This window comes from Melospiza georgiana, chromosome 18, assembly GCF_028018845.1.
Source record: "Melospiza georgiana isolate bMelGeo1 chromosome 18, bMelGeo1.pri, whole genome shotgun sequence".
Lineage (NCBI taxonomy): Eukaryota > Metazoa > Chordata > Aves > Passeriformes > Passerellidae > Melospiza > Melospiza georgiana.
The window spans coordinates 13,898,798-13,904,006 of record NC_080447.1 but is presented as its reverse complement, the minus strand read 5'-3'; positions in this window follow the sequence as shown (position 1 = coordinate 13,904,006).

The following is a 5,209-nucleotide window of genomic DNA, read 5'->3' as shown; positions in this document are numbered from 1 at the left end:
AAGATGGAGAGACACTGATTCCAAGGGTCTGGAGTGACAGAACAAGGCTGAATGGCTTTGAACTGAAAGAGAGGAGGTTCAGATTAGACATTACCACCCTGATTGCTTTGATGTCCATGAGAGCCAGGGTTTCTGTTTTAGCTTTTATTTGAAGGACAGCAGCTTCTATTCAGCAAAACACTCGGACAAGCTGCAGTGTCAGAGCCAAGGAGAGAATCCTCTGTTCTGGCACGGGCAGTGCTGTGACACCAGCTCACCTCGCTGGTTTTGGTGCTCTGGTCATGTTCTGCTGCTGCCTACAGAATTTGTCAGTGCACAGTCATCTCCAAAACCCCCACCTGTGGGGATTCTGCTGGATCTCTTGCCCATGTGAGACCTTCCCCTTCTGCATCAGTCTTTCAAACCACACCAAATTTCAGCCAAGCCAAGGTCCACAGCTCTCCCTGAGCAAGGGAGGAGGAGATGTTTGCTGATGAGATTTTCCAGTGGATCAGGCTGGATTTTCCTGTGGCCTCCAGGACCTGGATGGCAGAAATGCCTGCAGCTGTTTGAGAGCCTGGACAAAGAACCAGGTGCTGTAGGCAATAGAGTCTGAGGCATCTGCACACTGCCCCAGGTCTGGGAGGTGAACAAATCTCACTCCTCAGCCTCTGTGTCTCTTTACAGGCTCCCGGTTGTTACCCCTGGGGCCCTGCCAACACACATGGGCTGAGCTGCTGCTCATAGTGCTGCCCGAGTGCCCTTTCCCTGCCAGGCCTCACCTTTCTCTCTGCTCTGGAGCTCTGCTGGGTGGGCCACACCTCACATGTGCCCCTGGTAGCAAAGGAGAAAAGGTTTATATATGTACTTAAAAGCTTATACATCTATCTGTATCTAGGTAGTATATACTATATCTGTATCTGTATTCACCTATAGGCACACATATCCCTGCCTCCTGGGAAGGGCTGTGCAGGGCTGTGGGTGACACCTTCTGGGTGTTCCACTGGCCTTTGTGTCACCAGAGAGCCAAGCAAAGCAAAGAGGATTTTAGTTTGGTGAGTCATTTCAAGAAGATCTGATTGTCAAATTGCAGAATGGTTTGGGTGGGAAGGGACCTTAAAGCCCACCCAGTGCCACCCCTGCCATGGCAGGGACACCTCCCACTGTCCCAGGCTGCTCCAGCCCCAGTGTCCAGCCTGGCCTTGGGCACTGCCAGGGATCCAGGGGCAGCCACAGCTGCTCTGGGCACCCTGTGCCAGGGCCTGCCCACCCTGCCAGGGAACAATTCCTAATTCATTCCTAATGTGTCAGCTAAACCTGCCCTTCACTCGTTTGGAGCTCCCTGAGGAAAAGCTGTCCTTGCTGCCCCCAGACATGTCCATCCCAGGAGCCTGGCAGGGACCTTTCCTGGCTGAGCAGAGAGGGCTGGACAAGTGGTGTCTGTGGCCCAGGGTCTGATTGGTGTGATGGGGCTCCCCTTTAAAGCACCTCTCAATGTTTCTGACTTGTTTTTCAGTCTGAAGCCCTCACGCCCTCTGTGCAGCCCCCCATCCCCTCCAGCCTCACTGCAGTCCCCAGTGCCATGGAGCCTCTGTGCTTGGTGGGAGGAGATGGGCAGGGTGGGCCTGAACCTCTCCTTCACCCCATGCCTTGGGCTCTGTACATCCTTCTGTCCACGCCCAGCCTTTCCCCCTCTCTCTTTCCCCTTGTAATGGTCTCTTGTCGCAGACATCTTTTATGGAAAATCCTTTCCTTAGGATTTTTCCTCCTGAGAAGCTGAGAGGCCTCAGGAACAAAATGTAAACAATGATTATCTGCTGCTGTGGATTGCAACAGGTGCATCTGTGATTGGTCTCATGTGGTTGTTTCTAATTAATGGCCAATCACAGTCAGCTGGCTCGGACAGAGAGCTGAGCCATAAGCCTTTGTGATCATTCTTTCCTATTCTTAGCTGGCCTTCTGATGAAATCCTTTCTTCTATTCTTTTAGTATAGTTTTAATGTAATATATATCATAAAATAATAAATCAAGCCTTCTGAAACATGGAGTCAGATCCTCGTCTCTTCCCTCATCCAAGAACCCCTGTGAACACGGTCACAGTCTCTTGTCTGTCCCTCTTTCACCCTCACTTCCCATCCCTTCTCTCTCAGTCCATGCTCCAGTTTGCTCATAGCCAGCGAGGGAGAGAAAACAACCCTGCCAAGAGCAGCATTTTGCTGTGCTCTGGATAGCAATTCTTTATTTGGCAGTCTGGAAGACCCCAGTTAATGCAACCACAAATAAAAATGTGCCTATCAGGACTTGTATTAGAAGAGAGCTGGTTAAATCTTTGGTGGGTGGAGGTCAATGGAGCATCACTCCAGGGGGCTCCCCTGATTTGCACCCACTGAGCTCAGGCCAAACATTTGCATTTACAGTGTCCAGACATGATAAAATGGAATAAAACTGAAATACTAAACTTGATCCCATCTTAAAGCTTTACATGAACTATAAATGTATTTGAAATGAATCAGGTACCTTTCATGGGCCCTATAAGTCAGAGCCCTTGGCTTCCAGAGGGCTGAGGTGCCAAGCCAATTGCTCAGCCAGCTCCTTTCTGTGGAGGGCTGATGCTCTGTGGGCAGCTGATGCTCCCTGGAGGTGCCCTCTGTTCAGAGCATGGATTACAAGAGCCAAGCCCTCCAAGTCAGGGGATCTGGAATTAGATCTGCACGGGTAATAAGAACTCACTTTTCCTGGTGCTTCTGAGTTATGAAATACCCTCTAGCCACAGACGTGGCTGGTTTTTCACATCTCACTCATTTTTTTTGTGGCTTCCTATTTATTTTCATGTTTTGATTTATGGGAAATTCCTTTAGATGTTGACTGAGACACTAAATAAGGGAAAAAATAAAACAACAAAAGGCAAACTGCCTTTCCCTTACAGATGATCTACCACTGTGTTAAATTTCAGGTTCATACTGGGGGCATCTGACATTACCACTGTTCAAAGAGATCTGAAAGACAGCAGCTAAATTATTCCTAATCTTGTCTCCTAGGCTGCTTAAAACATGGTTGTGTTGCTCTAAAAAATACATATACCCCAAGGCAGAGAGCGTGGGTTGAAATGGGAGGTCGAGGGGAGAGGTGCAGTTAAAATAACTAAAAGCAGAGTTACAGAGGCAGCTGTGGCTCGTGCCTTCAGTGAAGTCTGCAATGCTGGATGTTTTGGGGCTTGCAGAGAACCTGTTTGCTGCTTTAAAGGCTTTTCCTCAACTCCTTCCATGGTTGCAGCACGCTCCGTGCTGGGTCACCCTTGGTGTCTGAACACCCCTTTTCAGCAAAAAAGCAGATTTTTGGCTCAGGGTTGTTGCATTTTGTGAGAGTTTCTGTTGGTTTCTGCTTGGTGATGTTTGAGTGACCTTCAAATGCAGGGCAGCAAAATCCTTCCTGATACACTACAAAACAATGATAAGGACAAAGTCTCTGCTCGTGAGGGGGATTGTGCTGGTCCCTTGTGCCACTGACTGCTCTCTCCTGCTCCCCAGCACCTGCTGCTGTTTGGAGTTCAGATGACTCTGGAGAAAGGGCCTGGCTGGAGCACTCAGCACCTGTGGTGCGCCCAGGGACAGCTCTGGGCTGCACCCTGAGCCCATTCCCATTGGTAAAGGAGCCCACCTGGGAGATTTCATCTGCTCCTGCCTGAACCTCTGGGACTTGAGCCAGGGAGGGTCTGCTCGGGACCCAGCTGCACCAGCCAACAGAGGTGGTGGGATATGGATGTCTCCCACAACTGTGGTGCCCCATGACAGGGGACAGAAACGCAGCTCATGCAGCATCTGCAGGGTCTCCACCAAGCTTTTCCATGTCTGAGGTTTTAATGGTCCAGGCTACACTTGGAATGGGACAAAATGGGGATTCTGGAACTGGGAATATGGAATATGGCCATTTATCCCAAATGTCTGGAACTGATGTTCACTAAGATAAAAAAATAATAAAGGACGGGAAAAATGCTGCAAACTTATATGACAAGCAAAATCCTGGGATTTATTGCCACCTCCTGAGGGATTAGAGCAGCAGGAAGGAGCTGAGCTGTTTTCTCTCTGGTGGGTACTGCAATGGGTACTGTCTCTCCTTAGCCCTCCCAACAAGAACTTTGGCTTTGCCTCATGCACCTGAGCTGTGGGATAAATTGTTGGGTGATCCTATAGATCTTGGGCAGCTTAAGTTACTCTATGGTTTGGCTGCATTCTGAAGTCCCTGGTGAAGTGGGAAGCAGCCCTTCCATGGCCCCACTCCTGTGCCCCTTTGGCTGGGGCTCTTGGCTTTCCCTGTTCTTCCCAGTGCCTGTCCCCTTCCACTCTGATGTTTGCTGCATGGTACCTGTGTGTCATGGGCTGTCCCTGGGATGCTCCATCCCGTCCTTTGTGGTTTCACGGGTCTTTCTCAAAGGGACAGGCTTTGTTCCTGCCCCTGCACGACTCCAGGCACTCTCCACCCTGCTGCATCCAGGGCAGCCACCAACACCAACATCTCCTTGTCTGGTTGTATTGCTCCATCCCCTTTGGGGTCTGCACAGCACCAGGCTGACCCAAGGCTCCAAATGAATCCAGGTGTTATTATCATATCAAAATCCCATTATCATAATGACAGAAGGGAGGTGGCTGCACATGGAACAAAGCCTGCCCGATGCAGCCAATTCCTTTATTGCAGCCAATTCCATTATTGCAGTTCTGACAGCATCACAGAGCCCATGGCAAAGCATTTCTGCTCCTTCAGAGTTGCCCCCTGCCCCTTCACGTCCCTACACACTTGTGGCCCCCCACATGTGTAAATTCATTTATTTGCTGGCACATCCCCATCCACCCAATGAAGACAACAAAGGGCAAAGCGTGACTCAGGGACTGAGCTGGATGGTCTCCACTGCAGATCTGATGGTGATTCATATACCTTGCATTTTTAAAAGTTCTTTATTCCGCTGCCTATTATGCACCAGCAATGCATTTCAGAGGCAGCTTTCCCCAGAGATCCTCTCTGCCTCTTTTCACCCTGTTCCTGCCAGCCCATGGCATTGCTCCTGCTCTTCCAGGGAACGTTGTCCTGCCTGCACCCCCGTGCAGCCTCCTGCTAAAGCAGCCCAGTGTCTGCTGCTTCCCTGCTCCATTTCAGAGCTCATTTGTGCTGCACGACCACTCAAGGTGGGACACCAGGGGCCAAGGGAATCCCTGTCAGGCTGCAGGGCTGGTTTTGG